General features: G+C 34.0%; 1 protein-coding gene across 6 annotated transcripts in view; it reads right to left on the reverse strand.

Annotated features, from left to right (window-relative positions):
- Nucleotides 1-12,786, reverse strand: part of LOC118201700 (caspase activity and apoptosis inhibitor 1-like) — a 689,338-nt gene that overhangs the window by 245,563 nt on the left and 430,989 nt on the right. The gene's annotated exons all lie outside the window — the stretch shown is intronic.

The following is a 12,786-nucleotide window of genomic DNA, read 5'->3' on the forward strand; positions in this document are numbered from 1 at the left end:
TGTTGTTCAAAATAATATTGTTTATTGGGAGAGAAACACGCCAATACTGAACGCTCCAAGCAAATTTCTTTTAGAAACCAGGGACCTATATCAGATATCATGAGAATCTTATTCAAAATCTACGCTACCCCCTGCAGTATTAAATCTATCATGAAACATAGTAAGAATGTGTGTCATCGATAAAGCTTTGTGTTGACATTTTACAAAACATAAGATATTTATATGAAATATGTTGTCATTAGCAATATATTTGTCTTTATCAAATTTATTCAAAAAGCTCAGTTATTTAAAAGAAATGTGGAATTAAAATATTTCTTCTTCCACGTGGCAGTGCTTTGTTATTCAGCAAAGCATAAGATGTTTACTTATTCTTTTAAATTTATTCTGTTACTAGATCCGTAAAATAACACTAGCTGGATTCACTAAAATTATCTATATATATAAAGAAGAGTGTCCATGCATACGTTTGTGTAATTCATATACATGTACAGTTTTATTCCGATCTTGAAAAAAACACTGCAAACTTAACCTGTATAGACATTAAGTTATTTCGAAATGGGAGATGTGAAAAATGAGCAATGCCCTCGCCGCGACTCGAACCCTGGACCTCTCGAATACGCGTCGAGTATGCTTCCAATTATACCACGAAGACATGCTAAGGAGTCGGGAGAAATACCTTATATACTTCCGCTTTTAAAGAGCGACTGGGGACTAAGGGATCCAATCGCCAAATCCTGGTGGTGAAGAATCATCATCAATCATCCATTATAGAATTTTTTGAAATAAGGAAATCGAAGAAATCCGCAATGCCCTCGCCGGGACTCAAACCTCGGACCTCTCGAATACGCTTCGAGCGTGCTGACCGTTACACCACGAAGGCATGCTAAGAGGGCGGGAGAGATAACTTATAAACCTTCAAAACAAGAGAAAGGTCACTGTCTACTTGATTTCGAAAAACCACCCCATGGGGTCCGCACTCATTGAGTTTATATTACATTAGAACATTGTGTTCACATCACCCACTTTAAGTTCACGTCCACATTGCTGCGTTCCCGTTATAAGTGAAAGTCATACATGCTAAGCAAAAAAAAATATATTTTTTTACAAAAAAATAAATATCAATATTTTTACACAGTTTCAATTTTGAAATCGCGTAACTCATATTAGGTTTCTGTCGCCCACTGTTGCGTTCCCTTTATCAGTTCTTATGAAAAACTTTAAATAGCGCCGTGTTGGTTTACTCTTCAGAACAGAGTAGAACCTCTAAAGCAAAATATAAGTGCGCTCTTCATTAGTTTCTCATGACTATTCTATATATACTATAAAATGATACATATACTATGAAAAAAAAATAAAATAATAACCGATAATAAAGCAAGAGCCAATTCTTAATAGAACTGTTAAATGGTGCCGTAATTAATTCTACACTGATCAACACATTTATTCGAGCTTTGTAAAATTTTGCATAAATCATCTTGAATCAAAATAAAAGGAAAATATGCGATTTTGAGGAAAAACACCCCATTTCTCTAAATAGGCCTTTTCACATTGCGTTTTTTAAGACCCGAGCAACGCGGGTATTTCAGCTTGTTATACTGTTAAACTTGGAAGCTTAAAGCTGTGGGATGAGTTTGCTAATGAAATGGCTAAATTCCGGTGTCACAATTTTAATTTTCCTTTTGCCGTTTCTGGAAAAAGCCAGCATGATTATTTTCATTAAAATATTTTATATAGACTATAAAAAATATATGCACGTAGATGCAGTTCTTAATTCTTAAACTAAACAGGATCAGGCGGTGAGGGGAATCAGTATGCAATTTAAACTGGCTTTCTTCGGTTCAGTATTTGGTAACAAAAATAAAAGAGATTTAATTATCCAAAATTTAATTTGGGATTTAAGCATTTAGGTCTTCACTAAGAAATATAGGACTAGTGAAGACTACACAAGCAAATATAAAAGTAAAAATACAACTTAATACGCGGAGCTAACATTCCACTTTTACAACTTGCGCGAACCACGCAGAAGCCATCACGTTTCGGATAAATACACACAAAGAGATAAACACTTAAATCAAATACCCCAAATATTCAATAATCTGCAACATTTACTTTGTTTAACCCTTGATCAAGGGGCAAGAATCGAGATACAATAACAGGCTATTACTGTTTGAACTTGGTCAGAACACAAAGAAAGGAAAATCTTACGGAGTAAAAAACAGGCGCGAAAACGGCAATTATTAAGCAATTTGCGATTTTACACCATCAATTCCGAAGAATTGCTTTTTCATCTCTTTCAAGCAAAAAAGAAAAAATGGGGGAGGAAAGAGGGTTGAAGCATCGAGCAAAAGAATGAAACGAAGGGAAGTCTTTAGATTAATAGTGTGCTTCTAAATAGCATAAAAATATAGAGAACGTATTGTGTATTTAGAATCCTTCACTGGAGTGCGAAAGTCTTTTATAAATCGTTCTTAAAAACCCTTTTCCACCTGCAGCCCGATAGCCACTTGTGATGGTCGATGGGATGCAAGGTGAATTAAGTCAAGCTCCATCAAACCTAGCTTTCTATGCAAAGAAAAATGCATTACAGATGAAAAACTGGCGATACTTATTATGATATGATAATGTTATGCTTTTTATGGATGTTTCGATAGCATTCTTTAAAAACATTACTTAGAAACCGAAATTTTAGGGTTCAAAATCGCTTAACATTAATGAAACCTCCATCAAAAAGTATGTCTTTTCCTTAATAAACAAAAGCGACAACGAAATAAAGTAAAAAAAAAAAAAAAAAAAAAAAATCTTTTGTAATTCAACGCAAACGATCAGCTAATGTGTAGAAAGATTAGATATACATTTTAATACAAAAAGTACGTTGATCTGTAGCTTATTTATTTGTTAAAAAATTTCTAAAGATAACAAAAAGATCATTCATAGGCCCGTGAAACATTTTAGAAATTCATAGTAAATAGATTACGCAAGTGATATTACATATTATTATCCTAAAATGAAGGTAAATTTATCTCTTTCAGTGAAATAGTTTTCCGACTCCTTAAAACAGGGAACAAAGAACATCTTAATCAAAATTTGGCACAAACAAAGCATTTGTTAAAATATTTCAGTCAAAATTTGCCACCAACGTGAATAGGATGCATACAACGAGAAGTGGGTGTGTGATTATGGCAAAGTCTCGAGGGCTATCTGCCTAAGGGGAGGGATGCCTTCATGGAGGACTTTCTAAGGGCAACTGGCTGGTATACACGTTACACATGGGGAAAACCACGAAAACGCCCATGCAGCCAGCCCGTTCGCGGGATTCGAACCTCGGACCGAACTACCAGTGTTTAGCGACTTTACCGCTCGGCCGCTGGTGGACCCATACAACGAGAAGAAAGACACTGTTGTTTCCGGATTTGATCATCTTTTTCACCTTTATACACACTGCACAAAAAAAAAGGAGAGAACAGCTATATGTCTCCCATTCTACTGGGCCGATCGGCGAAATTTTATTGGCTCTTTTCATGTCTTGAAAGCCATGATTTAGAATTTATATTACGTTTATATATAGCATTGCTCTAACATATGTATTTAGACATAAAATCGTACTTTTCTGAAAAAACATATCGATTTTTTCCCGATATTTCAATTCTACGTTTCAAATTATACTAAATATTATTGTACAAATTGGTGACAAATTAAAAAAAATTCTCTTGGCGCACGTTTTTCGATATACGCCAAGAATTCTTAATTTATGGTAAACTATTTTCTTTTCCCTGTACACAAGCGGAAAATAAAGTGCATCATTCATTCTTTGAAATAATTTTAACAAAGGGCAAAACCACATATCGCGTTGCTGTCGCTTATAAAAAATATACTAAATTTCAAAACCTGCCAATATATAAATTCAGGTATATCTTACAAATTTTGAATAAAAGGCTCTAATGTTTTGCTGGTATGTTTAAAAAATATATCTACTCTAAGATGATGGCAAAAATTTTACAGGTTATAAAAATTATTTATTTCTCAGAAATATTTTTAAAAATTACTAAAAAATATAAATGTTCAAAACAAATAAAAAAATACCTGCGAATTTTATTTGCATTAAACCTAAATTTCGAATTGTGAAAGAAATCAAGTAAGTTTAATAAAAAAAAAAGAGATATTAATAAATACATACCAAATTCAATAAACACTGAAGATCTAAAATTTTGAGAGCTAATTTTCTAAAAACTACTCGTGTGATTTTTATGAAACTTGTTACTTTGGAATAATTTGAGTCGTAGAATCGCAATATGGAAAAAGATCGATATGCCATTTCAGAAAAAGACCGATTTTGTGTCAAAATACCAATGTTTAAACAATGCTAAATATAACTTATCTGATATATATCTTAAATCGCGCTTTTGAGACATGATAAAAGCAAGTTAAATTTCGTTAATCGGCCCAGTTGAATGGGTGACATAGAAGGGTCTTTGTTTTTTTGGGGGGGTATGTGTGTGTATGTACAAGGTGTACCTAACTCTGTATAATCGTATCACCAGTAATGTGGCTCTCTTCAATTACGATGTATTCTCACACCTATGGGGTGAAGGAGTTATCGCAGATCGGTTAAATCTATCGGCAAAGGGGAGCATATTCAGCATTTATGAAAAATGAAAGAAAAAATTAGTAAATCTGCTGTTAGTTACTGCAAATCTTATGCGGTAGAATGTTGTACTAGAACTTGTAATGAATTTTAAAAGTATTTCGTGGGAATATGGAAACCTTGATGTCAAAAAATATTATCCAAGCTATCACAGCAGACCAAATTTCATGTCAACTCTTGCACGCGGCAAAAGAGCATCGCTGTTTTATTCCTATCATCAGACTTAATTACTGAATAATCCAAAAGGAAAAGAAATCAATGTCGATGGCCATTGGCTTAATTTCTGACGGTACACTAATGCCATCTCAAATTATATGATTTTATTATATTATCTGATTTATAAGCATCAATATAATAAGCATACTGTATTCAGCCTTTTATCCAAAATCTTCAATTAAGAATACTTGATAAAGTTACATACATATTTAAATAAATAAAATGTAACTTGTAACCTCACAAAAAATCATTTAATAAAAGGTTTTTTTTTTCTTTTTTTCTTTTTTAAATAACTGACCGATAGTGACCTGGTTACAGCCAAATTCAGTCATTCAGTCTTAACTGCATGGTCATGCTACTCTATTGCTTGATCAAGAATTGATTCATAAATAAACTTAAAGAAATAGATTAACTTAAGATTAACATAGATTAATAAAAGAAATAGATTAACTTTCTTTGACAAAATATCAAGAAGGCCCACTTACTCGATAACCAACTGTTAAAGCGCTATTTTATCTGTGAAATAAAAGCCTGATAAAGACATCAAATAACAGCATCTACTACATACTGGATGCGCAGTTTTATTCTACTTTAAAATTCCGTTTTCACATTCATTTTTTTCCAAATGTTAATATAATACCAATTAAAGACATTTAAAGATGTTAATAAATCGCTATAATGTTCGCAGAAAATTTAAGCTGAACTTTAGGAATCACGATTTCACTACAAGAGCTCAAATTGTTTCTCATAATTTTTAGTTGGATATAAGAAAGTAGAAACGTAACGAGACAACCGAAAAGCTCTTTAGACATTTTTTATTTTACATTTCCTGTATAATCAAGACGAAAATCTTGAAATCACTCATTCATTGAGAAGTCTGAAAAACTAATATTAGAACTATCATATTTCGTCAATAAAAAATAAACTATTTAATTACAATTATGCTTCATGAAAAATTTTCTTTGATGATATAAAGCGACGATAATAGTCTGGTTGGTTACACACGTAAAGACAAACGGTCTGCTCTGTGAGAAGATTTTATAATAAGAAACTCACTCATATTTGCACTGCAGTCGTGAAAAAGCATGCGAATCCCATGCAATCAGTATTCGCCGAGAAAAAAAAAACTGACTGCAAAACAACCAGAAATACCAGTGTTCAGCAATCTTATTCACTAGCCTTCTGTTGGGATTTGAAAACCCTTTTCTGCGAGCAGTGGTTTTTTTTTTTTTTTTTTTTTCCCCAATTGGCGAGCACTTAGCCGACTTTCGCTTGGCCACTACTAAGGCCGGAATTGGTGACCACTTTATTTTGAAAGCAACATAAGGCCAGCATCACCTCCTATGAAGGGGGGCGGACAGTTACAGCCATGCCTTCTCCGGGATTCGAACCCGGGCCTTTCGGTATCGCACCTACCGTCCTAACCACCCTACCGTCTGGGCGGCATGCTTCAAGAAATAATCTAACCAAAAAAGTGATTCAAAAAGATAAAAGACGAATAAAGCATTGTCGTAAAAAAGTTGTCCAATATTTTTAACAGAATTTTGGAATGTATTAATGCCAGTTTATTAGTTAGCATATTATTCCTAAAAGATTATTCTACTTCGTAGTAGTCTCTAGTGCACCAAGAGGAAGAGACATCCAGATCTGGCACTGCTGAAAGCAGCCTTAACACGGTTAATTGCCCCAAACTCTAGAGGCGATCCGAGGACGCATAACTTACCCCAATCAACCCAAGGGGCGATCTTAGCCTTACAAAGTCTGGGATTTTTACAAAAAGCTAGTGGTGGACGTCATACGCATCCACCCAATGTTTGACGTCGACATTCCCCCCCCCCAATGTTGACCAAGAGGAGCCAATCCCCCAAGGACATTCTTCGATACCAAACCATGTAGCGTCCCCACAACCAAGAGTCAGACAAGACAGTACCATATGGTTCCTACCGAGCCTGAATCTACCTCTGAATAAACGATGATTCTAGCCCTGTGAAGACTGTTAATTTTCCCCCAGAAGTCGAGTCTGTCTAGGTATTGACCTAGGCAAAACGCCGGGATTGCTCCCAGTCGAACCCCGAGGGAGGAGAAGTAGACTATACTATAGGACTATTCTAGAGGACTACGAACTTCTATAGGACAACTCTAGCAAGACAATTATATTAACATTACTGCAAATCCCTGATTTCATGAAATATTCGATGCTACTAGAATTTCTGCCACTAACCCCTGTCACTACAGAAATTTCCAATGAAGCTATTTTAAAAATAAACTCTGCGTGGAGAGGGGCGCATCACAGACGCAGAACAATTGTCAGACATGTTCTGTATTTAACATGTAAGTACCTCTCAGCCATATAAGCAAATGACAGAAATTGCACAGCAAATCACATACAAAGTATATTGTTTCGCCACTATGACAGCTGTTTAAAATAATTATTCGGCAGTATAATTTGCAGTATCAAATGAGATACTCCAACCATCCGAGGACACTCACCCAATTAAATTCTAATTACCATTTTCAGGAATGAGGGCTGGTCGTACTGGCGAATCGCTAGGCGTGTTTGCGGGAGTGATAACACAGTCAAACGACTTTGTTACCAGTAGTTCCAAAAAACAGAACGACAGCAGTAGCAGTATTAGGACGAGATCTTATGTCGAATATCATGCAAAAGTAAAATGCGGTGTAAGTACACCAAAAACTTAGCTATTCTGCTATTCAGTACCACTTTACTTCCTTTCTAGGACGTAAAGCATTACGAATCATCCACCGTTGCAAGAAAGATTGGCAGAGAATATATTCCTTTTATCTGCGTCCATTGTCAAATTTTTAGACAACTACATTCACCCTGATGGTAAGACAGTAGAACTTAAAATACATCAAATTGAAGCCTTATCTCGATTTCTTGCGGAGAAGTATACGTCCATCACACTTAGACATCTTTTAGAGAAGCCACGGTCGATAATCTTTAGAGATTTCTCGGAGCACACTCATGGCTCGATGATACCAATGATATCCTGAAATCTGTATTCCTAGTCCTGTTATTTTGGTCGTAAGCGAGCTTTCAAAAATATAATTCTTATCCGCACACAGCGAATGCCTGCAGGAAATGTCTACATAATGCCACATGCATCAATCATTTGCCTTTCAAAACTATGATGAAATTTCATTACAAAATTTAGTATTTTTTTACTAAGCTTTTCGAATTATTTTACAATCAGTTACGATTTCCATAGTCATTAACATAAAAGCAACTGAGTGGCATTCAAAAACATCGAAAATATCGGGAAAAAATGCAATTAACCCATGTGAATTTCTTATTCTAATTTGCAGCTGCAGAATTGTATTTCGCTACAAAATAAAACTGGTAAGAAGAATATAATTGATTAATCCAACTGACTTTTGAATTAGGCGGAAGTCAGAAGCAGCCATGCTCTGGTGTTCGAAAATTCGCTGTCGAAATTTGACTTCCAGAAAATATATCTGAAAATAAACTACTACTTTTGTTTAGAACACACGTGAAATTTATTTTCGTTTTTACTAATAATGAAGGTAATTAAGCCATATCTGTGCTTTAATTCTCATTACATATATTCGCTCAGACCACACATTGTGCAAATTAAAAATATGTAACTTACAAAAATGCTTAATACAATTGCAAAATTAGTGAACGTTTACTACAATTTTAAGTACCCTATTCAAGAACAGCGTCCCGAGTAAAAACCGGTAGTTTTAATTTTGAATCATGTTTGATTATATTGTTTAATATATTATTAATAATCCTAACTTAAATATAATATTTCTGAAGAGTCTGAAATATTGAAAAGTAATAAATGTATGAAATTTGAAGATTTGCTTAATATTCTGATCATGGAAAAAAAATCCCGTGATGGAAAATTGAAAGAAGGGGGAAAATAGTGTTAATTTATCATTTAATACTTAGGTAACATTGCGCAACTATTATTTATATTAATTGTTATATAATAGAATACAAATTTTGACATATTTTGATAATTTTCAGAATGTGATAACACTTACCAGCGGCCCAGCGGATAACTCCACTGAACACTAGTAGTTACACTTGAGTTCACATGCCTGCGAAATGCCTGGAAATATGGGCATTTTCAGAATTTTTCTCATGTATAACTTGAATATGAACCATTTTCCTTTAGTAAGCCGTCACCAGTGCGCCAGCGGTAATGTCTTTGAAGTTGGTAGTTCAATCTAGGTTCGAATACTGGAGAACGTGCCAGCTGCAAAGGCTTTTCGTGGTTTACTTAGTGGATAAAAAACCTTTTCCTTAGAAAACTCTCCGTGAAGGCGTACCTTCCCTTAGACAGACAGCCCTAGTGTGTTTTGTCATAATGATCAGTCCAACTCAATCCAGAACGTGACAGAAAGATATGAAGCAAACAAAATGAGAATCTTCGATTTGTAAAAACACGCAACATGTACGAAAGGCAGTGAAATTCATTGCGATGGAATGAATTTTTCTTCCATTACTTCGCACTAAAACTATCAGCGGTAAGCGCAAGTTTCTGTACAAAACGGCCGACAATTTAAGAATTAATACAGCAACTTGACTTACACTACTTCTCTCCTGAAGCAGCAATTCGTTTTTGCAACATTCAAAATCGTTAAACGAAAATGTTTTTTTTTTTTTTGATGGATGGACTCTAATAATACAGAACAAACGTGCTTCATGTATTTAATAATGGCACTGATTTTTCGTTAATTCTCCCTCTCCCCTTTTACTTTTTCCGATCCCTCACCATTTTTATTTCCTTGTGAAGAATGGGTTCACAGTTCAACTTTTATTGGGTGCCAGCTCCCGTGCGAAGTGTTAATACCTACAAAAATTATGGGGTTAAGATAATACATTTATTTCTCTTTCTCTTCCCGAAAAGCCGCGAGATTAAATGTTTCGGGTCTCTGTGTTTATGTCATTAATGCCGTAAATTCTATTATTTTCGAAAGACATTGCCTATAACGCATTACATCACATAAACCAATTATTCCATACAGAATGCATTAATTTTCTTGGGAGTGTTTTAATAGGAACAAAGTGATATTTCGACATTCCTTTAACAAACCCTGAATCATCCGTATTTGCAATAATGAAGAATGGGTCACAGTTAAAATCATGAAATTGCTTATAGTTATGAATCATAATGATTTTTGAAAATTCTTGTGAATAAGTCACTGAAATAACAAATAATAATTAAATAAAATGCTTTATATTTTGCTTACTTCCTGGTTTCTTTTACTGAAAGTATGATACACGGCAATGTATTTCAAATTTTATTTACTCCCACACAATAACATTTTTTCTTTAAGTTGAACCCTATCATTTTCATAAAAACAAATGCTAAAAGAAGGGTACAAAATACATTAATGTTGCTCCTGTACTATGTAAAAAATCATTTTGACTGTGACATCCAGATTTGCGGTAAATGAAAGTCAACCCACATATAGCTGGTATGTAGCAATACAGTAAATTTAGATTAAAGTTTGAATTAGAATCAAAATAAACTAGTTTGGTTACCATCAAATTTGTGCTCACTGATGACCTACAGATAGATGGCTATTTTCAGTCAACCCATTTGTTACAGGATGCTTAAGTGTCGCAAATTTATATAGATTTAAAAATTTTAAATTAAACTTTATAATTCTAGATCCAGTAAAGTTACTGGTCACCGGTGATATACAGGTTGATGGTCATTTGCAGGTCAATCCATGCATTACTAATCAAGGAAAGAGCAATAAATATAGATAGATTTTAAAATTGAAACAAAATCGAAGGATAGAGGCTAACTTCAAAGCCCAGGTTGGGCTTTTCAAGGTCCTAATTTAATCACGGGTGACCTGCTTGCTTCAAGTTAGCTACTTGGTATAAAATCATATGTTAATGATGCGTGTTGGTGCAGTAAATTTAAATGGATATTTAAATTAAGGTTAAAAGGCATCACACACAGTGGTGTCTGTGATGCCTTTTACCGCCGGTGACCTATACTTTGAGGATAGATTTAGTCAACCTATGAGTCTCCTGTGATGAAAAAGTTAGTAATTTTTAAAATATTAAAAAATTAAAATTAAATCGAAGAATACCAATGGCATACAAATTGTAGGCCACTTCGATTTCAATTAATGGATGGCCAGTGTTACAGCAGTGTCGTACTTTAGACAACTGAAGAACACAAATGATTGTCAAAACTGTTAGTGACCTAAGGGTTTTTAAATTAAAATTAAATCGAAGGACACTGGTGCCCATCAAAGTTATTGGTTACTAATGACTTTAAAATTGACAGTCGCTGGTTACCAGTGTGGTATTCAGACGATTCAGATTGAAGGACACTGTAACCCTTGAAGACTGTTGGTCATCGGCCATTTAGCAGTCACCTTTCGGTAACGTACATGCACGGTAACCGAAGGACACTAATGACTACCACAACCGTTATACCACGCATTTTGGAGGTACTATTGTATTAATATGTGTGTATGTTTTTAATTATTCTTGTTTACACGCACACTCACATTTACAAATAGTACCCAGATGGTGCTATCTTTGGGTCTCGGCATGCATTTGTCTTCCCTTTCCCAGGGGCTAAAAAACGAGTCATTATAACAATTAGAGGAGATAAGTTTAAATGAAATGCAGCAAAAAAATGTGTGTAATATAATAGGCCATACAGATGGTGTACACATCAGATTTATCCTTCAGCTCGAAGACTCGCTAGTAGATAGAAAACGACTAAATAATAGCTTATATTAGGCTTGAAACTAATACGAGGACTGTAGATTTTACTTAAATTAATTTTTATTTTGAATGCAGTTAATACAAAAATAATTGTGGAATTTTCGGTACTTTTCCGTTTCTCCGGCGCAAATCTCGCCAAGCAGACTTTATTGGCGACAACATACAATACACACATAAAAAATATTTTAAAAAAAATGTTAATTCTTCAACTCGTACGAATAGCTTACTCAGAAATTATGTAAAACTGCAGTGCTTTACTTCGCTAATGCATTTTCATTAGAATTTAACCCTTGACTTTACCTTTTTTGTATTTTCGGCTTCGGGTAAGCGCTGTGATTGCATCCTAATTGACGTAATTACCGAAAATGGCCTTACATAAAACTGAACTATCTGATAAAAATTCTATGTAATTATATGCCAGTATTGAAAGAAACAATCAATCTGATAAGAAAAAGCTGCGACTTGTGTTGAAAATGAGGCGTAAAAGGTTACCAGCGAGAATATTCCGTTTGGCATCGGTGGTACCATTATTGGCGACTTTATCGCTTGCGCCGGCAAAACGGAAAAGTACCGAATTTTCTTCTTCCAAATAATAAAAACTATATTTTAAGCTAATAGAAATCAGAAAATATTTGTTAACTTAGGTAAGTGAAACAAAATATTAACTTTGATGAGTGTTGAGTCATTTTAAAGCATAAGGTTAAAAAAAAATTTCAGCTTAAACGCTTAAAAATAATTGTCAATAAGGATAGTATCGAGTTTTCTTTTAAATCTATGCATAAATAGTCAGAGAATTAAGTAAATTCTGCAGTTCGGACCAAAATAATGTCTGAAATCTCTTTAATGAGTTAACGATTCAAGTATCCATAAAAAATATAATTTCCTTTAAACTATTTCTTACATAATTCATTTTTCATCTATTTGTCATTTCTTTGCATTAATCACAACAACTTAGTTTAATAACATAAGTTTAATTACTGAACATTATATATGTTTATTGTTTAGATCCCTCATGACAAAAGAACTGGAATAACTTAAAAAATCACATCATGGTGCATAATAAAATTAAAAATTATCTCACTAAAAGCGCTTATTGCGTCAAAACATATTTAGCTATTTCTCCGAAGAAGATCACAAGGTAAAACTGTTTTATTATCACTTATTTTATACACTATTT

The sequence above is a fragment of the Stegodyphus dumicola genome, chromosome 6, assembly GCF_044657685.1.
Source record: "Stegodyphus dumicola isolate Sdum_Otavi_A_Nest chromosome 6, ASM4465768v1".
NCBI classification, from domain to species: Eukaryota; Metazoa; Arthropoda; class Arachnida; order Araneae; family Eresidae; genus Stegodyphus; species Stegodyphus dumicola.